Consider the following 26,540-nt stretch of genomic DNA (forward strand, 5'->3'; position numbering starts at 1 on the left):
TGTAAACTCCGTAATGCTACTCTATTCTAAGGGAAATTCAGTTCTGTAACGATATTTGTGTGGAACGACACTAAGGAGATAAACCTGAACAAACTAGATTTCACAATAAAAAGGGAAATCAATTATTCACCCCCTCCCCCCAAAAAAATCCATTAGGGTATTTGGGTATAGTAGACTCTCTAACTACTTCTCCTTCAAAGACTTCTGCCTGGATTTTGTGTGGTAGCTGATGGTGCTGGAGCACTTTAACCCTTCATAAGACTGACTCACCAATGGATTGTCCTTGAGCTGCCAAAGACGTATTCTGTTTGAAGAGGGAAACATTTTAAAAATACATTTCACATGAATTTAAGTTAATTGATATGAACTATGACATTTCTGTACTTTGAAACAAAAATTTAACTGGTAGCGCTTCATCCAGTGCTTTAGATGTTGCCAAAAAAAAAAGTGCAGTCTGCCTAATTGAAAGACTGCAAAACCAATCCCACCCTACACTTATCACAGATCAATTCCTAGCATTTCTACATCCAGGCCTCCAGGAAACCATGTATCATCTGCCCCCTACCAAAAAAATTGTGTTTTGAACCATGTTTGGAAGATCATCAAACAATGCAATTCTTTAGTCTGAAAGTTTTATTTAGGAGGAATGATATTCAGTTGTCATAGCCTGAGGTGGAGAACCTAGCAAATTGAAGAAATGTGTTTTTTCAGGAACACAAGAGATTCTGATGCCCTTCAAATGACTAGCTATGGCACTGTGATTTATGTGCCAGGGAACGGAGACATTATTATGAGTGAAACTGGGTGAGGTACACCATCTGTTGTGGTAGGCATATGTTGGACTCGTGAATCTTGGATGGCTGTAGGGGTACCTTCTTAGCCAATATCTCCTGTGACCTACATAACATTTAGAAGCTGTCACATCTTCCATAGTAATTTATGTTGGCGCTGCTGCTTTATTAAGTACTAGAGTTAGAGTGTAAGGCTCACTGTCACAAATGTCTTTTTCCTCCTTTTTTTAAAGGAGGTTCCTGTCATGAGCCAAGCACTGCAAGACTGGGGCAGAGTAAGGACCCCCTGAAGGTCTGGGTGGGTAAGAGGCTGACACTACCAGAATCATATAGGCACTCTGGACTGATTAGGATCATCAGGGACAATTGGAAGAGAAGGGTTGATTTCACCAACAGCTTTAATCTGTATTTTCTTCTTTGTTGTGGCTGTTGACAACAGTGCTGCTTTGTCTATTCTTATCAAAATATGATGGCTCTTCCAGAATAAACTGAGGGACAGAAGTGGAAAATGTGCAGGTTATGGCATTTTAACAGTTATTGCATGAGGTGTTATAATTGGACTTTATATTAAAATATAGTTTAGTCCTATTTTTAAATAGAAACCAGGTTGGGGGGGGGGAGAAATAGTATATTTAAATAAATAAGCAGAATATCGTGAACTCCAACATGTGGTAACAGAGAAAGTATGTGCCATCCTGTTTAAGACTCACTAAAGGAATAATAAAAGGTTGTGTGTAGGTATAATTCAATTTTTTTACTACAGAATTAGTGTTAATTCTCTCCATCTGTCCATATATATACAATGGCAGATGAAGACAACTTAGACACTGGTTAAAAAAAATCTCTACATCTGGAATCTCTGGAGCTGAGGAATTCCTACTAGAGGACCCTCAGTTTGGATATTTACTAACAGAGCCAGAGTCTATTGACTCAGGGCATGATGCAAAGCTGATCTATTTTCTCAGCCTTTTGCCTGGATGAAGGAATGTGGCTATTACACTATATAGTTAAATATTAAAGAGGGCAACAATCTTTTTGTTTTCTTAGTCACTATGTTTTATTCCTCTACATTCACTCAGATATTTGTGATGACTGCTTTTTGGAAATGTAAAAATAAGTAGAATCCCCTTAGTGAACATTCTTGTTTTTTGTGTTGTACAGTATTCTTAAGGTTAAATTGAAGGTGCTCACTTCAAAACAGATTTACATTCGGTATGTTTCAAACTTACAGAATCTGAGTATAGTGAATGCCGACTGCTACCATCTGTTTCTACAGTATTTCCAATGGTAGCTGTATGTGCAAAAAATACCGTATTAGCTATACTATACAAACAATCTATTCAAATTCAATTGTTGTAAAATTGGGAGAGGAGGCTGTTTATAGAGGGCAGTGTGCCCCTTGCTGGCAAAAGATGGTACATAGTTATGAGTCTATACCAAGGGACTAGCCTAGCATGGGCATGAGTCCCTTGTGATTGTCTTTTTCACGTTTTCCACGTGTGGTTTGTTTTTTACTTCCTGCCAAACCCCTCAACATTGTAGTACACTGCACATGCACTGGTCCCTGATGTGTCACTTCAGCACGTCACTGGAGCTCTAACTCAGGGTAGCACAGAGACAAGCAAGAGAATGAATAAGGGCTCACTCCCCTCTGCCCCCCCATTGAGAGATTATGCAAACTGGGAATGGAACACAGATCTCTAATATGGCAGACAAGTCTAGGCTACTTAACCACACTGTCTGACAATTTTTTGTCCTTGGTTAGATTGTCTAAAATGGGGCTACTCCTACACATATACCTACTATTTGTGTATTACACTTCCTGTTCTATTGGCTACTTCCCAGAGAAGAAGTCTGCTGATGACACATGGAGGGAGGGGTTTGTTAAAGATGCACATAGTAGAATTTGTTTGGTGTTTTTTTAAAAACCTAGAAAATTACAATGTAAAAAAAGAGTACAATTAAGATTGAAAGATCATTCACTCAAAAGTTAAGAATTGCCAGAATACAGATTCCCTCTTCATGGATGGCAGAAATATAATGGTGGAAGGGTGGCTAGGAAGCAGATGCATAGCTTAATGCCAGAAGAGACCATTAGAGCATCAGTCTGTCCCCCATTCAATGCAGGCCATAGAATTTTGCTCAGGGTAAGTCTACACTACAGTGGTATATCAGCACAACTGTGCCACTGCAGTGCGTCTGGTGAAGATGCTATGTCAATAGGAGAGCGCTTTCCTATTGGCATAATTACTCCACCTTGGTGAGATGGGGGTGGAGGGAGAGGATTTTTCACACCCCTGAGTGAGGTTAGATTGATTTAAGCAGTAATGTAGACCTGCCCTCAGTTACCTCTGTATTCAGACCAATAACTTGTTTGACTGAAGCAGGTGGGGAGAGAGGGAGTTATAGTTACTTAATTCTTTTTCCATCTAGATGCCTCTTGAAAATGGTTTGTTTTGGTATGTTACTTAATGTAGCTTCAACTATTCTAGATAATTAAGTGCTAAATACCATGCATTTTTTACACATTTTTTTAAGAATTACATGCATATGAGAAACACATTCTTCCTCACCCTGTCTCCGACCACATGAATGATATTGACACGCATTACTGCATCTTCTACTACTGTTCCTCTTCATAGTGGTAGTAGTTCGTACAATTAACAGTTTTGTTATTGCAGCAGTTCCTTGTACCTAAAATATTGCCAGAACCAAAACTTAGCGTAGGAAACCACACCACTACAATCCTCCTTCCAAAACCCATTCAATACACCTCACTTCTGTCTTGCAGCAACCTGTTCTCATCCTTTCTGTAGTACATACTGCTTATCATACTGCATTTTGTCAGATTATATGTTGGACTTCACATGTCTGAGGCATAAAGAGCTAGACTCAAGACTACCTGATTTATTTTTACTAGTGACCCAATCCATGTTTGAAACCATCTGAAATTCACCCCTTCTGTCCCTTTGTCAGATCAAGTTTTAAACCATAAACTATAGTATAACCATTAAACATCTCATGCACACAGTCTCAAAGTATAGTTAACTGTTAAACACTGATTCCTCCAGCAGCTTCAAAGCCAGAATTATACATTTAAGCTTCAAAGAATCCTGTGGCACCTTATAGACTAACAGACGTTTTGCAGCATGAGCTTTCGTGGGTGAATACCCACTTCTTCGGATGCAAGAACACAGCTACCCCTCTGATACTTGACATTTAAGCTTGTAAACTTCATGTAATACAACAGGTATAGAAAGTTGTATATTGTGGCTCATATTTCTTTGGTATGTGCTCTCAATCTTAACTTCATTTAGAGAGAGAGAAAAAAATCCCATACGAAAAACTGATTGCATGCACAGTAGGACACACTGTAGAACTCAAAATCTTTAGAGGTGGGCACATGAGCCAAACTCTTTGCAGGGCATTGAGACCCGAGGAACATTGTGGCACTGAAAAGCTCTGCATAACACTGGATGCTTGGCTCCCCAGCCAGGAAACCTTTCCATGTCAGCTTCCCCCTACTCCCCAGCCTTCCTTTCTTCCTCACACGCCATGCCTTGATTACTACTCCTTCTGGACTTTTAATGTCCACAGGACCTATAGGCAGACCTTAGTGAGTCAGCAGGAACTACACCAGCTCCTACAGTCTTTAAAGTCTACATGGACTAAAAAAATGGAACTAGGAGGAAGGATTGAGGTATGGAACCTAGAAGAGCTACAAAGTATGTGGCAGGTGACTCAGGCAAGAAAACTGTATGCCCAGGAGGGCTGCAGGATGTGGTGGAACCTAGGAAAACTTGCAGAATTTAGGAGCTCAGCAGGCATGCTGAGCTAAGGGCAGGGAAGAAATCTTGAGGAACAATTAAATTGACAATAAAACCAAAATAGGAACAAGATTTTAAAATGTTCAAAATAAAAATGTGGCAGATTTTATATCACAATCTGTGTTTAAAAAAAACAAAATATTCAAATGAGAAGAAAACAAACCACTGGTGTTAAATATTATGATGGTTAAAAACACAGTGAAAGAATTAATCAGAACAAACAATCCTAGAACATTTCCTGGACCATTGTATAGTATCCATTTTAGAAACAAAATTCAGGGTTGATACTTGTGACATCTAAATATTAGCATTTAAAGGCAAGTATTTAAATAGTAAATATATATGTTGTATAGTTTAAAATATTTTTATAAACTTGAAATAAATATTTTCTAAGTGAATTTTTAAATTAAACTAATGTAACTTGATGGATGCATCTTTATATTCATAATTGCATAGTGTAGCACTTAAAAAATCCAGTGGGATCCCAGTACAATACTTGTATTGTGCTCAAATACAACAAATACTATCACAGACTACATAGCGAATTAATTTATAAAAAGCACAATCTTCACGTTCATAATCGATTACATGTATAAACAAGCACCCAACCAAAACTATTTTAACTACTGCCCCCTGTAGTCAGCAAGAGTAAGACATGAAAAGCCAAACAATTTTTTCTTCATTTGCAGCAACAAGTTTGAAATTATCAGTAACCAAGCACACGGGAATATTTTACTCTTGGTTGTTCAGACATTCTGCAAATTCTAGCCTTGCAAAAAGACAAACTTTAATTAATGAATAAATATCATGTTGAAAGACATTAAAAGCCAAAATTAAAGATAACTTCAGCAATAGTATAATATATCCCTTAGAACTTTTCTTAGATATAAAAAATAACATTAAAAGTAGAGATGTGATCATGAAAATCCTTAATTGTGTGAATCAATGTTTTTTAAAACAAGGTTGTGGCTGTAGATAAAGGGGTAAAATTTAAAATTGTAAGATAACATCATTCTAGAGCCAGAGTTAATGACATTTTGGTTGACCATTTGCTGTGGATGATATACATGAATACTGCATGAGACCAGATGAAGACCTGCACTTGCTGTATAGTGTGTTTGATATCACTCTGGATTTCATAGGGTTTTTTATGTTTGGGCTGGTTGTATCTGCCAGCTATCTTAACTGTTACAAAATTTAGTGTTTTTGTTTGGAATTTTACATATGGCATCGCAATTATTAAGTAAGTATGGAAGAGCAGGAGCACTAGAGTTAAAGTTGCATTAGTGTTTTCATTGTAGCATGGGCATTAGTTTCCTCAATTTTGTGTTTTGATTTGCCAGATTAATTTGAAATTTAAGTTTGTAAATCGCTCATATAAAAAGAGTTGGTCTCCAAACAGAGTTTGAACGAACCCAAACAAAAGCTCAGCTATGGCAATACAAGACATTCAAATAAGATCCTGATTAAATATCTATGCTTTACATTATGTTCTCTACCTGAAAGGAGGAGAGTCTCTCATTATTTTCTAAGAATCTGAAAGCATCTTGTAACACTCCTGTTGTGTTTGGTGCTCTGATGATTAGTTTGTAGAGGAGAGAGATTTCTGAGGATGTCACTTTTTTTCCCCTCCATATTGTAGACTTTTTATAACAATAATTCTTCTTACCTGATGGCAAGTTTTAGGTAAAATACAGGGTGCAAAGTAAGGTTGCTGTATTTGACAATCTTGTACACTTCCATGTACAAGAATAACATCATCCATGGTTCCATCATAAATATCCCATTTGCTGTGGGTTGGTACATCCATCACATAAACATTAGGTAACTTTGTACACATCTTATATGACCAATCCTGCAATTAGAAGCCATGTAAGATGTATTATTTTTTCCATACATAAGAACATAACAACAAGCCTTGTACTGTACATTTTTGAAACACTGGATTTGTCCAAAATAAATTATATTCCATAAGAGGAAAATCAATATGTAATGTACTTTAGCTATGTAGATATATTTTTTGAGAAAGGAATCTTATCGGATAATCAGTTTGTGTCAGTACACACAAATAGCGATTCTCCTATAACCTAAGGAAGAGCTGGCAACAGCGACACAATAATTTGCCTACCTTTCAGTTTGAAAGTTTTACTTTTTCTTTTACTCCGCATCTAAAACGTGATCTGGAAGGAGTACATAATGTTTACCAAGAGCTAAAAATTTTGATTCAACCCAGTCTTGCTGCAGGTTATCAGGCACAGAACCTCAAAGGTATTTAGGCTCCTAATTTCCATCTGGGCATCAGTGCTAGCTTTACCAGATGCAGTGGGAGTAGGGTTCTCCAAAAAATGCACACAGCAGCATGCAGAGGAAGCTAGCCTCTCCCTGCACATTTTTATACAAGCAGATAGTGTACTGATCCCCCGCATAGCAAAAATGGTCCCAACATAGCTGGATAAATATCCAGAAGTTCACATTTCTATCTGAACTATCCAAATTTAGGGCAATCCCACCAACCTTCATTGTTCTCCATCCCTACATAGTCCAATCCTCCTCTTAGTCCAATCCCCTTCTTACAGAAAAGCCAGGAAATAGCTTCCCTTAGTAACTCCCCTTTCAGATCTATCTGGTGGTGTCTTTTTTTGGAGGGAAGGTCCACTGGCTTTCTAACCTGCTGAGGCCTCTGTGCAGGTGCGTGCACACACCCCAAAAAACCATAACCTTCTAGCTAGATGCTAGAAGGCTTATTCCATTCATTCTACGAACAGTGCAGAAAAGTAGGAAATCATAATTTCAAAGAGTTTAATGCCAGAAGGAACCATTAGATCATCTCATCCGACCTTCTGTATAACACGATAGATTTTCACTCAGAGCCCTCATAGTATGCCCAAAGACTTTTAATTAGACTAAAACATTTCAGTCCTCAGGAGATTAAATTGTGTCCGCAGGCAGAGAACAGCAGAGAGACCAAGCTGTCACCAATGCCAAAAGCTTGTGCAACAGCAGGGAATTGATTAGGTAGGATGAACCCAGCTACTCCCAGGAGGTGAACCAAATCACATGCTCTGACTAAGGGAAATTCTGCCACAGCCCCAAATCTAGCTAGCAATATGACTGACTGAGCATATGAAGGAGACACACCAGCCAGGCATCTAGAAAAAGGATTCTCTATCACCTCATAGGACAGGTCCACCTTTATCTGGTGTCCCATCTTCAGCTGTAGCCAATCTCTGATTCAGAGGAAGGTGGAAAATAGCCTACCTACCCCGACTCCCTGTTCTGCAATATAATTTCTTCCTGACTTCTCTAGGCAACAGCTGAATAACAAGATTTTAATATATTCATTACCTTAATACAGACCTGCAATCATTATGAGCATATTGAGGGCAAACCAGGCAAACCCATTCTCCCTGTGGTCCACAAAGAACATGAATGAACAAGGAGACTCTCAGATTCACAGATTCCAAGGCAAGACAGGATGACTATTACCATCCACCCCAACCTCCTCATACTCCCCTCCCTTCCAGCTCCCACACCTTGCATAAAATTTCTCCCAGCATCTGAATTAAAGCACATCTTTTAAAAGGATATCTAATATTGTCTTAAAGACTTCAAGCAATAGTGAGCCCATCACCTCCCCGGTAAGCTAGTCCAATAGTTAATTACCTTCACAGCTAGGAAACTGCATCTTATTTCAAGGCTGAATTTGTTCACCTTCCAACTTTTGAATCTTGTGTTATGCCTTTGTCAGCCAGGTTGAAGAGCCCCTCACTATCAGATAGCTTTTCCGTGTGTAAGTATCCATATACAATGATCAAGTAGTCTCACTCTCAACCTACTCTTTGATAAGTTGAGCTCCCTAAACCTCACATTATAAGGTTTTTTTCCCTAGCCCCTAGATCTTATTTCTCATTCTCTTTTAAACTCTGTCCAGTATTTCCACATCCTTCTTGAAGTGTGGACACTGGAACTGGACACAGTATTCTAGTAGTGGTTTTACCAATGCTGTGCACAAAGGCAAGCTCATATCCTTCTACTGGATATTCCCCTCATATGCATCCAACAATCACATTGGCCCTCCTTGCCACAGCAATGCTCTGAAAGTGCTCATTGATGCAATTACCTATAATCAACCCTAAATTCTTCTCAGGGTCACTGCTTTCCTGTTCTATAGGAATAATCTGTGTTCTTGGCTCCCAGATGTATTACCTTATAACTGGCTGTATTAAAATGCATTTGGTTGGACTGTGACCATTTAACCAGGTGATACAAAATGATCTGAAACAGAAACCTGTCTTCCCTTTACTACCCCACCAATCTGTTTATCCACAAACTTTACCAGCAAGATGTTTATATCATTATCATGGTTGATACAAACATTAAATATCATTCAACCAAGAACTGATCCCTGGAGGGAACCCCACTGATATCTCCCCATTTGCAACTGAGATCTGAGCCACTTTTCAATCTATCTAATGTAGGGGTTCTCAAACTGGGGAGGGGGGAGGGGCTTGGGACCCCTCAGGGGATTGTGACCCCTCAGGGGATTGTGAGGTTATAACATGGGGGGGGGGTCACAAGCTGTCAGCCTCCACCCCAAACCCTGCTTTGCCTCCAGCATTTATAATGGTGTTAAATATATTAAATCATAGAATATCAGGGTTGGAAGGGACCTCAGGAGGTCATCTAGTCCAACCCCCTGCTCAAAGCAGGACCAATCCCCAACTAAATCAAAAGTGTTTTTAATTTGTAAGGGGTGTAGCAGGGTGAACACCCGCTCCAGCCCGGAAGGGGTTGGAAAAGCCCTGCAGAGGGCTAGGGCTGGGCAAGGGAGTAGACCTCTGGCTGATTGGGGGAAGTGGCTGCAGCTGGGGCCATGCCCCAAACTAAGCAACTGGGCCTTACAAGAAGGCCAGGGAAGCCAGAGGGAGCAGTCTTTCTCTGACTTGAGAGGGATATAGGCCTGGCTGCTGGGGAACTCACCCAGGGGACCGAGAGGGAGGCAGGGCTGTGGAAAGGCTATAGGAGCTTGGAAGCTCTAGGCTAGCAACTCCATAGGCTGCAGGGCCTTGTTCTAGGCCTCCTAGGTAGTGGGCTTGTAGAGCGCAGCCAGAAGGTGGGTAAAGGCAGCTAGTCCAAACCCCTTGTTGCTTGTGATGATTGGCTGATAGACTGTAGCTTGCTCCAGGGTGTGGGGGCTAAACAGAGACTGGCAGTACCCATGATGGGGTGGGGGTTCCCCTGGGGTGGGGAAACCCAGAATAAGAGTGTGGGGTACTGCAGGAGGCAGAATCCTGAGATAAGGGCACTGGGTTCCTGGGAGGGACACGGGGCCAATGGCAAGCAGATCACTGGGCCTGCAGAGGGCACTCCTGGGTCAAAGAGCTAATTCCTGAGGATGATCAACAGGAGGCGCTGCAGAGGTGAGTCTATGCTGTGCTATGGGGTGGGTTGCACTCAGAGGCTTGCTATGTGAAAGGGGTCACCAGTGCAAAAGTTTGAGAACCACTGATCTAATGTGTATCCTGTTAATGCTACATAATGCAAATCTTTTAAACAAAATGTCACATTGTATTAAGTCAGAGCTTCATAGATATTGAAGCCAGAAGGGACCATTGTAATCAACTAGTCAGACTTCCTGTATAACACAGGCCACAGACCTTCCTCAAAATAATTCAGCATATCTTTTGGAAAATCTCTAATCTTGATTTAAAAATGGTCAGTGATGAAGAATCCACCATGAGCCTTGGAAAATTGTTCCAATGGTTACTTTTTAACGGTGATTGTTGTTATCTTATTTTCGGTCTGAATTTGTTTAGCTTTAACTTCCAACCATTGACTTGTGTTATCTTCCTCTGCTAGATTGAAGAGCCCATTATTAAACATTTGTTCTCCCTGTGGATACTTTAATCAAGCCACTTCTTAACCTTCTGTATGTTAGACTCAAAGAGCTCACTCTAATTTATCAATATAAGGCATGTTTTATAATCCTTTAATCATTCCCTCTAACTCAAATGCCTTGGAGAAATCCTTGTCAACACAGTGCCTTTGTAATCTGAGTAGAGGGTGGGAAGCATAGGTACTGACTTCTTGAGTTCCCAGGGGGTGCTTGATCCCCCTGCTCTGCCTGAGGCCCTGCCCCTTTCCCCAGCCTGCCTCTTCCTGTCCCTACTCTTCACCTTCCTCTTCAGTGCCTCCTGCATGCTGCTGAACAGCTGATTGGGGAGGGAGGGGAGGAGCTGATTGGTGGTGCCTGCCAGTGGTTGGGAGGCACTGGGGGGAATGGGGAGAAGCTGATCCACAGGGCTACCAGTGGGTGCTGAGCACCCACTTTTTCCCCCCATGGGTGCTCCAGGACTCCAGAGTCGATGCCTATGGCAGGAAGTAATCTTCCATGAAACTATGCTGACTGGCCTTAATTAGAGGCTAAAAATATAATTCTTTGTTGATACAGTCCCAAATTAACCATTCCATTATTTTTACTCAGGGTTGACATATGCCTCTAATTCCCCAGATCATCTCATTTACCTATTTAAATATTGGAACTATGCTGGCAGTCCTTTGGAATTTCCTCAGTTTTCTTATAAAATGCAATCTATAGTCTATATTTATTAATGTCTTTTATTTTACCTGTAACCTTATGTTTCTAAACCCTTATACTTGCTTTTATTTGAATTTCTATCAAGTTCTGTTAATAAAAATCAAACTGATCTTTATTTGTAGACTGAGATGAAATTCGTGAACTGGGTGGGGAGCACTGCTCCTCTGAGTCAGTGGATTGGTGCACATGGTGAATCTCTAGCATATAAATACTAAGCACTTGAGTGTAACAAACTGGGATGTGTACATGGCTAGCCTGTATTGGGAAAGAGTGGGGGCTTGTAGAGCCTCGAGCAAAACTTGTTTTGCCAAGTAGCTGGTAGTGGGCAAGGGTTTCCGCTGGCAAGCACGGACAAAATTCCCTCCTGCTGTGAGCAGGTCATAGCAATTCACCCCAGACAGCTTGGCTAACCCTGAAAAATGTCAACCCCACAAACTCTCTTTGTATGGATCCCTGGACCACCAGAGAATCCTCCACTGGGTCTGGTGAGATGGGGGAGCTCCCTTTCTGTGCACAAGTGGGCAGGCTGACATGCAGAAGAGCCTTCCTGCAGAATGCTCTGTGTAGCAGGATTGGACTCCAAATGAATATATATTTGTCATTATTACAGCTACAGTAGACTATTTACCCGGTAAGCAAGGTTTTCCTTGGAAAGTTTTGATAGTGATATCAAGGGCAAGTTTTAACCATATTTTATATTCCAAAGATGGGCATTCTAAAAACATATCAAAAGCTTCGAACAAGTCGTTCATAGAAATAAAACACGTCTGAAATAAAACCGCAATAAAATTAATTTCTACAACAGCACATCTCTTCCCCTCCCCTTTTAAAATGTTTGAACAAAGACATATTTTTAATTATTCAAACTATGCACTTTTTTAAGGCAGGTTCCTTGTGATCTGTACGTGTCTTTAGAGCACTAGTATACTGGTAGTGCTATAAAACTAATGAATAATTTACATAATTATAAGTTAATAAAATCATGTAAATAGGTTAATGCAGTCCATTGGAACAAAAATTATGCTTTTCATTATTATATATGGCATTACAGCAATGGATGCCTTACAAATGGATAATAACAAAGAGAGGAACCTTTTCAGATAAGAACTTTGACAGTTCCTGGTTTACTTTGATGGATGATGATGAGAAATGTCAACAAAAGTGACACTACACCATTTTTATTGCTGTTAGCTATAGATGAGGTCATAAATGTTTTCAATCACTGCATCCGATGCAGTGGGCTGTAGCCCATGGAAAGCTTATGCTCAAATAAATTTGTTAGTCTCTAAGGTGCCACAAGTACTCCTGTTCTTTGTTTCAATCACTTAAGTTCCAAAGACCTTTTTAATGTTAAGCTTAAACTAAATGTCTTTGCAAAATTTAAAGTATTAGCTACCAGTTTTTGTATAGTGCCTAGAACAATTGTACTTTAGTGGCTGGAAGGGCTGGCTAAGGAATTCTACAACATTCATCAGATGAGACCTGGACTCCTTTTTCATGGCTGATAATTTGCCAAGACTATAGCCATCCTGATAGAGGAAGACTTATTGCTAAATGACCAACATAGAGGAAGGCATACTCTTTTCTTTATCAAGAACAATGAGGCTATCTCAGAGGCTTTACAGGCTTCAGCAGCTGTTATCTCTTTCACTTGAGCAATGACAACCAAAATCGCCTCTTTATCTGAAATAACCCTTCCAATCAGAAAATGGTACAGTCTGGGGGCACTGCTAGTATATATCACTATGCTGAGTTATTTCACTCATTCAGTAGACAATATAGGAATTGGGAAATCATAACAATGTAGTTTACCCTAACAGTTATGTCACAAAGGCACTTCATATCATTAATCCACCTCAAGAAGGTATACCACTAGTATCTGCACATAGGAAATGGGTTCATTTTGCCTACAATGGATACTACTTCCAGTACAAGTCAATACGCTTTGACCTGGTGTCCATTTGGGGGTATTCACAAACTGTTAACTACTGTAGATTACCTCAGACAGGAAGGAACACAAAATCAGCAACTCCAAAAGACCCCAGATAAAGCCTTAGAGGTCTGCCAGGGTTCCCTCCCCACTCTGGGGTACAGATGTGGGGACCTGCATGAAAGACCCCCTAAACTTATTTCTACCAGCTTAGGTTAAAACTTCCCCAAGGCACAAGTCCTTTCCTTGTCTTTGGATGGTATTGGTGCCACCACCAAGTGATTTAGACAAAAAATCCAGGGGAAAAGGCTATTTGGAGTCCTTGTTTCCCAAAAATAAGCCCCCAAGTCCCTTCACTCCCTTTCCTGTGGAGGCTTGAGAATAATATACTAACCAATTGGTTATAAAGTGAGCACAGACCAAACCCCTGGGCTTTTAGGACACTGAAAATCAATCAGGTTCTTAAAAGAAGAATTTTATTAAAAATAGAAGAATCACACCTGCAAAATCAGGATGGAAGGTAACTTTTTACAGGATAAATAAAAAGATTTAAAAAACAGAGGATTCCCCTCTAGGCTTAGTTTCAAAGTTACAAAAAACAGGAATAGAACTCCCTCTTAGCATAGGGAAAATTCACAAGCCAAAACAAAAGAGAATCTAATGCGTTTCCTTGCCTTAACTTAAATTTCTGTAATTTTAGATGTATTCTTTGGGGTATCTTTTCAAGAGATGGTTTACATGCTTGGTGTCTCTCTCTCTATCCAGAAAGGGAACAAACAGAGCATAAACAACCCACCCACCCCAGATTTGAAAGTATCTTCTTTTGGTCAGGTGTCAACTAGGTTATTTGAGCTTCTTAACCCCTAACAGTTAAAGGATTTTATGTTACTGCATACATAAAGGTTGTTACCCTTCCCTTTATATTTATGACTATGTCCATGATGGAAATTATGGTATCCTCCATAGAAACCATTCTGTGGACAAGATTTCACAGGGCCCTTTCTGAAACTTCCCCTAACTTTGACCTATCCATGCCAGCAATTTTCACTATCACTGATCTGTACAGTATCAAAGGGGTAGCCATGTTAGTCTGGATCTGTAAAAAGCGACAAAGAGTCCTGTGGCACCTTAGAGACTAACCAAAGTATTGGAGTATAAGCTTTCGTGGGTGAATACCCAGTTCATCACATGTATGTACAGTGATTTAAAAATGGTTTAATAACTTAAATGATCATATAAATTACTCTGTCATAGGCAGCTTGGTTCACAGTACTGCAAGATGCTACATGTATGTATCTAAAGTTATAAAAAGTAGTAGTATTTGAGAAATAAAGCAGAGTTAAGGTTGTATGTACAAAATGCTGAATGCTTAATTGTTTAATTTTGAACTTCTCTTTAATATATTAAAGTTAATTTCCTAGGTTCTTCTGCAAGAAGAGAGGGAGAAAGGAAATTCCATTATATGGAATTTCCTGGCTAGACACTATGAGATTGTCTAATTCTACATAGGAGGAGAGACCACCTCTCCTGAGTACGTTAACAAGTCTGCAAGACATCTCTTTTTCAACACCACTGGTTCAGCGCTTCTGAAAATTGGGCCACTTTTGTTTGAGACTAATTTTAAGCAACCAAGTTAGAACAGTTTGGCCTTTAACTCTTAAATTTAGGTCCAAAACTTTCCAACTTGGAAGTCAATAGGAGCTATGGGCTATTTTGGTCTAAATCATTTTATTATAAATAGCAATGTAAAAATTTCTGATCTATTAGATAGAAGAGCATTCTGATACAGATAAAGCTTAAAGTCACATTCACTGACCTGAACAGCAGTTTCACAGGTAACAGTATATTCCATTTCTTGCTTAGTTAGGCAATTCAACTCTCCTATTATTGCTCCACTGACCAGGTAGTCAGTATATGGCACCCATTTAGGATTTCTCAGTTCATATACATCATTAGCAACTCCATAGCTGGGACTGGAACCACAAAGCTGTTACATAATTAAAAATAAAAATAAAAATACATAGCTCAAAACGAAAAAAGTAATACAATTTAAACAAAAGGAAGAGATCAACCAGAAATTAAATATTAATTATAGCCTTTCACCAATAGTGAAATCCAAACATAAGTGAATATGACTTGCCCCTACATTGGTCCATAAATCCAGAAAAATATGATCTGGAAGGTCTGCTTAAATTTCTATTTTCCTCTGGAGTTATCAAAATGCAGATCAGCTTTTTTAACTCTGCAATTTGCAGAGGTATTCTTTAGAAAGCAATGCCCATTGGAGCTGTCATAAACATACAGCTAAGGGTAGCATAAAATCCCTCCTCTACTTATAAAGGGTTAAGAAGCTCAAATAACCTGGTTAGCACCTGACCAAAGGGCCAATGAGGGTAAAAGATGCTTTCAAATCTGTGGGGGAAGGTTTTTGTTTTGTCTCTTTGTTGTTCTCTCCAGGTTAGCAAGGAACCAGGGCAGAGAAAATACATCTCCCAAAGCCATATCTGAACTAAGCATCTAGGATTACAAATTGTAAGTAATAGGAAGGAAATGTGTTAATCTTTTATTTTAGCTTGTGAATTTTCCTTCTGCTAAGAGGGAGGTTTATTCCTGTTTTTTTGGTAACTTTAAAGTTTTGCCTAGAGGGGGATCCTCTGTTATAAATCTTATTACCCTGTAAAATTACCTTCCATCCTGATTTTACAGAGGTCCTTCTTTTACTTTTTTCTTTAGAGTAAAGTTCTGTTTTTAAGAATCTGATTGGGTTTTTAGTGTCCTAAAAAACCAAGGGTCTGGTCTGTGCTCACCTTGGTTACCTATTTGGCTGGTATATTATTCTCAAGCCTCCCCAGGAAAGGGGGTGAAGGGGCTTGGGAGGATATTTTGGGGAAACAAGAACTCCAAGTGGTCCTTTTCCTGAATCTTTGTCTAACTCACTTAGCGGTGGCAGCATACTGTCCAAGGACAAGGAAGAATTTGTGCCTTGGGGAAGTTTTTAACACAAGCTTGTGAAATATAAGCTTGGGGGTCTTTCATTCAGGTCCCCACATCTGTATCCCAGAGTTCAGAGTGGGGAGGGAACACTGACAGGAGCACTCAGCTCCCCTCCCCCAAGGCTCCAATTGCTCAGAAAACAAAGGTATAAAAATGGGTGGAGCACACCAACCTCCTAAGTTCCTTCCACTGCCTCCATAAAATCAGTTAAGTTACTAGGCTTCCAAGGAAGAAGAGAAAGTAAGCGGGGGAGTGTGAATGTGCAAAGTCCACCTCAAAGAACTCCAGTTACTGGTAAAGCTCCATTCCTTCAAGTTGCCTCTGCACATTCCCACGCATAGAAGTTTAGCAAGCAGTACCCTCTCCTAGAAAGATGAGATGAGGAACAGTAAAAGCAGCAAAGAGTCCCGTGGCACCTTATAGACTAACAGACGTATTGGAGCATGAGCTTTCATGGGTGAATACCCACTTCGTCGGATGCATGTAGTTGCACAGTGATTCCAGTACTGCTTTGCCAAACTCCACATCAGACTTTGAGGCCAGGTCAAGGGCATAATGTTTTGTGAATGTATATGGAGAACTCAGAGTGGCTATCCTATATATTTCTATAACAGAATGTGTCCAAGACAACCCATAAATGTTGTCTTGGTCCAAGACCTAAGACCCTCTAGCAAAGACATGTTGGTTTTCTTATCAGATTCTTCCATGAAGAGTCTGATCCATTTTAAAAGTTGCTGTGCATGGTAACCTAGCATTTGTATGTTACAAACAAGTTAGAATCTTTCCTGTGTTCTTTTGACCTTTTTAGAGATAACAGAAGGCAAAAGCTCTTCTCCTCTTGTGTGTGCAGTCTAGCCTAACCTAGATAAGAGAGAACTCGAAGCAAGAATACCAACAGATTAACTGATTGGTTCACATGGAAGTCAGTTATTGCTTTAGGCAAAAACTTAGATTGAGGGCATAAAAACAACTTTATCTTTGTGAAACACTATGAAGGAAGGTCATGGCCCATAGCTCTCACATACTACCCGATCCGGCGGGTAGTGATCAATTCTATCAGGGATCAATGTATTGCGTCTCGTCTAGACTCCCCGTTGACTCCGGAACTCCACCAGGGCAAGAGGTGGAAGCAGAGTCGATGGGAGAGTGGCGGCCGTTGATCCCGCGCCACGAGGACATGAAGTAAGTCAACCTAAGTTGATCTAAGATACGTTGACTTCAGCTACGCTATTCTTGTAGCTGAAGTTGTGTTTGGGTGGGGGAGAGGAGGTCTGGGGTGCAGGACCTGCGGTGGGGCAGGGGATTGGAGTGCAGGAGGGGTGCAGTCTCTGGGAGGGAGTTTGGGTGCAGTGGGGTGAGAGGTTGGTCTCTAGGAGGGAGTCTGGGGTGCAGACTCTGGGATGGAGTTTGGGTTCTGGGTGCAGGCTCCAGGCTGGGAGTGCAGGATGGGGAGGGTGCAGGCTCTGGGCTGGGGAAGGAGGAGGGGGTGCAGGCTTGTGGAAGAAGTTTAGGGGTGGGAGGGTGTGTGTGAGAAGGGGTGCAGGCTCTGGGAGGAAGTATGTGGGAAAGGAGTGGGGGGTGCGGGCTCTGGGATAGGGTATGTGGGGAGGTGTGGTGCTTACCTGGGGCTCCTAGGCAGGATGGGCTGGGGGCCCCTGCATGCTGCTACCCCCAGGCACTGTCCCCACAGCTTCCTATTGGCCCCAGGGGCACTTGGGGAGAGAGCAGTATGTGTAGACACAGACCTGACTCACCCTGCTCAGGGGCCACAGGGAGGGGCCGGCAGCCATGTGGAGTGAGCAGGCAGAAGCTGCTCAGCTCCGCTGCACAGCTGGTGGTGGGCAGGGGCCCCAGGGCCATTTAAATCACCTGCTAGACGCATGAGGGGGAGTGCCCGGGGGTGGAAGGCGGGGCCAGGGGAGAGACCCAGCCTCAAACAGTGCTGGAACTGGACCCCGGGCCAGGAATATTCCTGGTGCTCAGGCACCATGGGCCAATAGAACTCGTCGCCTGTGTAAGTGGGTTGAGTATTGTTGTCTCAAACCTGAAGGATGAAACACTGTAGCTCCTTCGGGGAAACTGACATCTACGAAGACCCGGCTGTTGATCTAATGTCCTTGAGTTTCTCCTTAAACAGATTTCCTGGGTTAGGAACCTATCCTTGCAACAAAGCCCGTTGCCAACTCTGTCCACATATCTATTCAAGGGACATCATCATAGGACCTAATCACATCAGCCACACCATCAGAGGTTCGTTCACCTGCACATCTACCAATATGATATATGCCATCATGTGCCAGCAATGCCCCTCAGCCAATTACAGAACTACAAGTCGCAATTCTCCAACAAAAAAACTCCAAAAACAGACTCCAATGAGAAACTGCAGAATTGGAATTAATTTTCAAACTGGACACCATTAAATTAGGCTTGAATAAAGACTGGGAGTGGATGGGTCATTACACAAAGTAAAAACTATTTCCCCATGCTAATTTCCCCCCCTACTGTTACTGACACCTTCTTGTCAACTGTTGGAAATGGGCCCTCCTGATTATCACTACAAAAGTTTTTTTTTCTCCTGCTCATAATAGCCCACCTTAGTCTCATTATAGTTGGTATGACAACACCCATTTTTCATGTTCTCTATGTACATATATCTTCCTACTGTATTTTTCCACTGCATGCATCCGATGAAGTGGGTTTTAGCCTACAAAAGCTTATGCCTAAATAGATTTGTTAGTCTCTAAGGTGCCACAAGTACTCCTCGTTCTTTAGACAAGTTAGATGTTTTCATCATAAACACACTAGGGAAATCAAATCTAGATGGAGCTACTATAAGGTGGGTGTGTAACTCATTGAAAAACCATTCCCAGAGAGTAGTTAACAGTGGTTCATAGTCATGCTGGAAGGGCATATCGAGTGGGGGCCCTGCAGGGGTCAGTTCTGGGTCCAGTTCTATTCAATATCTTCATCAATGATTTAGATAACGGCATAGAGAGTATACTTATAAAGTTTGCGGACGATACCAAGCTGGGAGGGGTGGCAAGTGCTTTCGAGTATAGGATTAAAATTCAAAATGATCTGGCTAAACTGGAGAAATGGTCTGAAGTAAATAAGATGAAATTCAATAAGGACAAATGCAAAGTACTCCATTTAGGAAGGAACAATCACTTGCACACATACAAAATGGGAAATGACTGCCTGGGAAGGAGTACTGTGGCAAGGGATCTGGGGGGTTATACTGGACCACAAGCTAAATATGAGTCAACAGTGTAACATTGTTGCAAAAAAAATGAACATAATTCTGGGATGTAATAGCAGAAGTGTTGTAAGCAAGACATGAGAAGTAATCCCTCTGCTCTACTCTGTGCTGATTAGGCCTCAGCTGGAGTATTGTGTCCAGTTCTGGGCACCACATTTCAGGAAAGATGTGGACAAATTGGAGCAAGTCCAGAGAAGAGCAACAAAAATGATTAAAGGTTTAGAGAACATGACCTATGAGGAAAGATTGAAAAAAATGGGTTTGTTTAGTCTGGAAAAGAGAAATCTGAGAGGGGACATAACAGTTTTCAAGTACATAAAAGGTTGTTACAAGGAGGAGGGAGAAAAATTGTTCTCCTTAGCCTCTGATAGGACAAGAAGCAATGGGCTAAAACTGCAGCAAGGGAGGTTTAGGTTGGACATTAGGAAAAACTTCCTGTCAGGGTGGTTAAGTACTGGAATAAATTGCCTAGGGGGCTTGTGGAATCTCCATCATTAGAGATTTTTAAGAGCAGGTTAGACAAACACCTGTCAGGGATGGTCTAGATAATACTTAGTCCTGCCACAAGTGCAGGGGACTGAACTAGATGATCTCTCGAGGTTCCTTCCAGGCCTACGATTCTATATGGTTTCATTCCTATATGGATAGCTATTCATAATTTGTGCATTCTCTGTTTTGACTCCATATTTTTGGGTCCTGATCAGATCTGCTAATGCAGACCTCTGCACCCCTATGTAGACTGTTTTCAGTTCATGGGGCTCCATGTGTGTGTCGGGGTCTTCCTGTGCAGACCTGATTGAAGTAGAAGGGTCTAATACTTTGCATTCTCTCTCGCTAGAGGTTTGAGTTATGGAAACATTGTCTCAATTTTAAAAAATTTAACATTTTTCACTAGTTACGTTCTTCTTTATTCTTTTAAATGTGCTGTTATATTTTATATACAGATTTTTTTATTCTCGTGAAAAATCATTTTATAAAATCTATCAGATTAAAAGTTAATTCAGTTACCTATTTTTGTATATTATTTTTCTGACATTTGCTTCTACTCTAAAATAAATATTGTATCACTTACAGAAAAAAAAGTTTACTAACACTGGGAATCATGTAAAACCTTGGAACATATATCCCCCGATAAGTATTTCTTTCTGGATATCAAAAAGAAATACCGATGAAATTCCTACAAAACTGAACTTTTTGGCCCATCTTTTTTACCATGAAATACCTCCTGTTGATTAATTCCATCAGTGGAACGTTCTGTTGTAAGCAATCTACATCCTGTAGAATAGGGAACTGGCATAAAGAGATTTTTGATTAATGCAATATAGTGGAAACTCAAATTTATTAATTAAATATAAATACATATGCTTAAGAATAAAGTAGGTGGTATGCTATTCTCCAACATCTAGCACTTCACATGTTTGAAAAAGACCAACTTTTATGTACAGTAGATGATTAGAAGAATCTTTTTTATTGAATAATATAAGAAAGAACACCAATGCAGACAGTAGACAAATGATTTTAAACAGATGTGAAATTCCCTCTATGTAGAAAATTATAGGCACTGGTGATGATATTAGATGCATATGACTAATCACAGTTAATGCTTGCTGTTGTCAATTAGCCTTATTAGCACAAGCAATTTGAGCACAGGATGACATTACTTTAATTACTGTAAGCAGCTTGTTCATTTATTGAGTAGGATGCATTTGGAAAAAGGTTACTCTATCTGCAAATTAATCATAACCCTCTTTATTATTAGAATTCAGAAAAACTGAGGGGAAAAAAGACTTCAGCAAGCTAAAAGAAAATTTAGGTGATGAAAGTCTGACAGCAATTTTAGTATTATTTTACTACTATTTTATTTTCTCTACTAAAGTGAACAAAAGCTATTGTGTGCTTTTTATCTGAAAGCTGTATAGAGTGGGAGACAAAATTACCAGCATTAGAGTTAAAGCCAAGACATTATGACCATTAGGGGGTAGCAATGCAAAAAAAATCCTGTGAAGATGTACAGCAAAAATGAGACTAAGGGTCTCTAGAGCAAAAATATAAAAGCAGTTAGAACTTATCTGATGCTCTCTCATGAAGTACAGATCTGTTTATTTATGTCATAGGTATTCATTTTTAACATAAATTTGCACATGAGAAGGGGGAGGACATTTCTGAACACAGCCACATGACTTTCAAAGACTATTCATAAATTAATTTCCAAAGTGCAAAAAGTCATTGTTCAATTGTGATTACTCAAAAATATGACAGCACATGAAAAAGAGCTGATGCTTTGAGGCAGCTTGATGATCACCATCAAATTGCTACATGAGTGTTAAAATTAATTTTTAAATTTCATAAATCCTTAAACATTTTTTTTTAAAAAAAGAGTGGGTCTTAATTTGACTGTGTTTGCCACCAACTGTTTATTTTACATGAGGAATTTTAGAAATACTAAAATGAAGGAAAAACACCCTGAACCTAGCTTTTCCCCACCCCTGGTTAAACCTGGTGGTAATTTAAGAATAATGATAGAGGCCCCATTCTACCCTATTCAGGTTATTCCCAGATTGCACAATCATAACTCTGCAGAATTTTCTTGTAAGCCTTCTGTTGCCAGGAACATCCACCGACTAAAATTGTGGCTCTTGAGGATCTACAGAGGTGAAATTGAAAGGCATGATCGCTTGGTTTGTGTAGACTAAAATTTGTTTTCTGTGTTTATTTTCATGATGAATATGTTACTGTTTTGACTGACAACAGTATCCTGGCACTACATTAGTCAATGTCAAACTAATGCCAGTCCTTTGAATAGGTCTCTCTATAATGTCAGTTTTTCCTGATGCTGATGTAACCCACACGCCTCCTGGGTGTGGTGTTCTGTCCCATCTAGCGGCATTGAGACCATTTAGAGAGAGAGAGAAAATGAGTCTGCTCTACAGCCTTAGCTAACAGCCAGGTGGCTTTTAGCTCATGCTGTAGAGCAGGGGTCGGCAACCTTTCGGAAGTGGTGTGCCGAGTCTTCAGTTACTCATCTAATTTAAGGTTTCGTGTGCCAGTAATATATTTTAATATTTTTAGAAGGTCTCTTTCTATAAGTCTATCATATATAACTAAACTGTTGTATGTAAAGTAAATAAGGTTTTTAAAATGTTTAAGAAGCTTAATTTAAAATTAAATTAAAATGCAGAGTCCCCCGGACTGGTGGCCAGGACCCAGGCAGTGTGAGTGCCACTGAAAATCAGCTTGAGTGCCACCTTCAGCATGCGTGCCATAGGCTGCCTACCCCTGCTGTAGAGGCTCATGTACTAAGATCCTGCCCACCAACGACCGGGTTCTGTCAGCATTACATTCAGTCACCCATTATGCTTACATGGATGATCACAGCTACTTGGTTTCTTCACTCACACAGCACGATCATATTACCTTAATTCTGAATCTTCCCTCTATTTAATTAATGCTATTTTCCTTGATAACTTCTAAAGTAAAACTTGAGTATGCATATGGTTTTGAGAGCACTTTGAAATATCAACTCTTAAACCAGAAGTTTTGTTCTCATGACAAAACTTCCAGAAGGAGCCCCTGCAGAAGCAGGAAGAGAGAACTAATGTGCCCAAGATACATTCTCAGAAAGCTATCAAGGGCAAGACTTAAATTCACAGTACATTTATGTTTGTATATTAATCACAAACTTAGTGGCACTGAAGATGACATTTTAAAATAATATGAAATTTTCTATTAGTAAATTTCAAATGGGTTAGATGAGAGATTAATAGTACTCCAGCTGCTACTCCTGCGAAGGGGAATAAGTCCCATAGCTATCTGCTTTATTGTTCCTCTGCTTTTCGTGTAGTGCATATCTGCTGGGAAAAGAGTTGTTATTTTGAAAGAGAAGCTTGATTATTTTTAGAGTCATTTGGTTCTTCACAAAGGTATAAATAGTACTTTTGAGGTTATTAGCTGCTTTTGCAGGCTGCAGTTTAAATAACCATTTTAGTTTGAAGATTATATCTTACTAGAACTTCATATACGTATTTTATTAGTTTAATAATTGCTGAAGATATGCATACTGTTGCTGGCAGTTAGTGTACACTTTTTATGAGCTGAAATTTGGGTAAAACTGGAAGAAAAGAAGTTACTCATCTTGTGCAGCAATGATGGTTCAAGATGCGTGTCCCTAGGGGTGCTCCACTATAGGTTGTCTGTGTCCCTGCACTGCTGATCGGAGTTTGGGCCCATACATGCACTGTCTCTCCTCATTCTGCACCAGGAGGCTAGCCAGCACGCACAGACTAACCGTCCTCAGATCCTTCTCTACCGTAGAGTCATAATGAGAACTCCAAAGTAGAGGGGAGGAGGGTGGATTGTGGAGCACCCATGGGAGGACACATCTTGAAGAACCATCATTACTACACAAGGTGAGTAACTACTTCTTCTTTGAGTAGTGTTCCTATGGGTGCTCCACTGTAGATGACTCCCAAGCAGTATCCCTTTTGGAGGGCTTGGATTTCAAAGTTGGGTCACTTAAGATGACAGTACTGTGGAGCCAAAGATGACATCGGAGGCAGAGTCTCTGGTGATCACATAGTACTCTGCGAAAGTGTGGACTGATGCCCATGTCACCACTCTACAGATCTCTGAGATATGGCCATCCTTGAAGAAGGCAACAGATGAGGAGAGCGATCTTGTGGAATTTGTAGGGATTAAGTCTGGAGGCGCCACGCTGCAAATTTGATAGCATTGCAGGGTATAGCCCCGAGATATTATCTCTAGCACCCAGCGGTCCAAGGTGACCCATGACCAGGCTGAACAGTATGGATGGAGATGGCTGAGGAAAGAACCGGGTGGATCCAGGGAGAAGACTGGGGTGTGATTCTTGAGTGCATCCTCAAAATGAGCGCTTCTGGATCCTGGATGCTTTGCCAAACTGGACTGCATGGATGAGTGGGAGGAAGAATGGAGCAATGACTAAAGCTCATGTCTCTATCTCTTCTCCTTGCAGACCCCTGTCAGCCAGAACTGCTTCTTTGCAAACTGCAGCATATCCATACCTGGAGAGTGAAGGGTGGCCTGAGTGTCCTTTAATCCATGCAGCCTCACGTCCGTCTGCTCTGCAAAGAGTCCATTCCCATCAAATGGGAGATTCTGGATTGAGGTCTGCATTTCTGGGGAGAGGCCAGCAGTCCGAAGCCAGGAGCTGTGCATCATGACCACCGCCGTTGCGACCACCCTAGCTGCCAAGTCAGCCATATCCCACGCCATTTGAAGAGAGCACTTTGCTGCCACGGGATTCTCCTCCACCAGGGTGCTGAATTCCTGGGCCAGATCTTGGGGGAGGGACTCCTTGAATTTACAGAGGAAGTCCTGTAAGTTAAAACTGCATCTGCCCAAGGGAGCCTGGTGGTCCGCCACCCAGAATTGCAGGCTGGCTGTTAAATAAATTTTCCTCCCCAAAAGGTCCAGTCTTTTGGCCTCTTTATTACTGGGGGTGCCTCTCTTGTCCTTTTTGTTGCTGCAGAGATGACCAGTGATCCTGGAGGTGGGTGCGTATATGTATTCAAACTTTTTGGCTGGGACGAAGTACTTCTTTACGGCCCTTTTGCAGGTGAGAGGGATGGACAATGGAGTTTGCCAGAGGGCCTTGGCAATTTTCAGGACCTCATCATGCACTGATAGTGCAACATGGGCAGAGGCAGAAGAGGAGAGCACATTGAATTTGGTGTCTGGCTGCTTGGCCATCTCCTTCACCTCTAGGCCCAAGTTCTCAGCCATCCATTGAAGCAGGGCCTGGTGTTCTTTAAAATCGTCTGGCAGGCTGGCCTTCGAGGGTCCCGCCACCACCTTGTCTGGGGATGAGGACGATGATTGAACTGCTGGGGGAGGCCCAGGTGCATCATTCCCCGTGGGGGAAAGGGATTTTTGGGGTAGGCACTGGCTCCTCTACCCCGACCTCCGATCACATTTCCCACACCAAGCCCAGTGCCGCCGGTGCCAACTGTTGGTCTGTATAGAACATGCTAGCAATGTTGTCTGTCAGGACCCTTATCATTTTGTCTTGATGTGTAAATGTGTTTCCGTGGGGGACCACTTGCCTTGGATTGTATATTGGTTTAGGTGAGCTGCCCGTCCGATCAGTGAGGCATCTGTTGTGATTTGTATGGATGGTGGATCCTGATGAAACAGGATGCCTGAGCAAACATTTATTGGGTTTGTCCACCATCTTAGTGAATATAGGTTGGTGTGAGTCTTTTGTTTAGGCTGTGCTTTCGTGGAATATATACTGAGCTCAGCCATCCTTGAAGGCAGCATATGTGTAGTCTGGCATGTTTTACAATGAAAGTGGTGTCTGCCATATGTCCCAAAAATTGTAGGCAGGTGCATGAAGACACCCATGAGCTATCTGAGACCACCGATATGAGGGAGGTCATTGCTGTGAATCGGGGCATCGGCATGGGCGGCGGGTGACTCGCCAGCTCAAGGAGGCTAGCCCCAGCCCAAGGTGCTGCCCCTCCTACCCAAGGCCCTGCCAGAGCCCCCTCTCCCTGCAACCACCAGCCTCCCCTGCAGCATGCCGGGAGGGCAGGCAGTGCAGGCCCCCAGCCCCAGAGTGCTGAACAGGTGGGCAGCATGCGGCTCCCAGTGCCCCCAAGCACAGGGCAGACACTCCAGCACCAGCAGCCCCTTCCTGAGCACCAGGCAGCACAGCCTCCAGCGCTGAGCAGCCCCAGCCACCCCAAGTCCCCCCATCCCTAGCCCTCTTTCCTGAAAATGAGGAAACAGTTTGCCTGGGCTGGGGACAAAGGGGAAGGGCAAGCAGTAGGGGGCCTTCAGGGCAGAGCATGGGTGGGGTCATGCCAGGCTGTTTGGGGAGGTATAGCTTCCCCCAGCCTATGCCACATGCCACCTATGGGCATCGGCAGTGATGCTTTGGCCTCCACTGAGTCCAGGTGTGCTCCTATGAAGTCCAATTGTTGTACTGGAGTTAGGGTAGATTTCTTTGTGTTGATTTGTAGTCTTAGGGAGTGAAAAAGAGAGATGGTTTGTTGAGTAATGCGTAATGTTTCTGTCAGGGTAGGGTCTTTTAGCAGGCAATTGTTTAAGTATGGGAATATCAATTCCCTGTCTGTGCAAATGAGCCGCTACTACTGCTGGG

At 41.5% G+C, this 26,540-nt stretch overlaps 1 pseudogene; it reads right to left on the reverse strand.

Annotated features, from left to right (window-relative positions):
* LOC123369017 overlaps positions 1-26,540 on the reverse strand; it is a 322,921-nt pseudogene continuing 296,381 nt past the window's right edge.

The sequence above is a fragment of the Mauremys mutica genome, chromosome 4 (assembly GCF_020497125.1).
Source record: "Mauremys mutica isolate MM-2020 ecotype Southern chromosome 4, ASM2049712v1, whole genome shotgun sequence".
Taxonomy (NCBI): Eukaryota; Metazoa; Chordata; order Testudines; family Geoemydidae; genus Mauremys; species Mauremys mutica.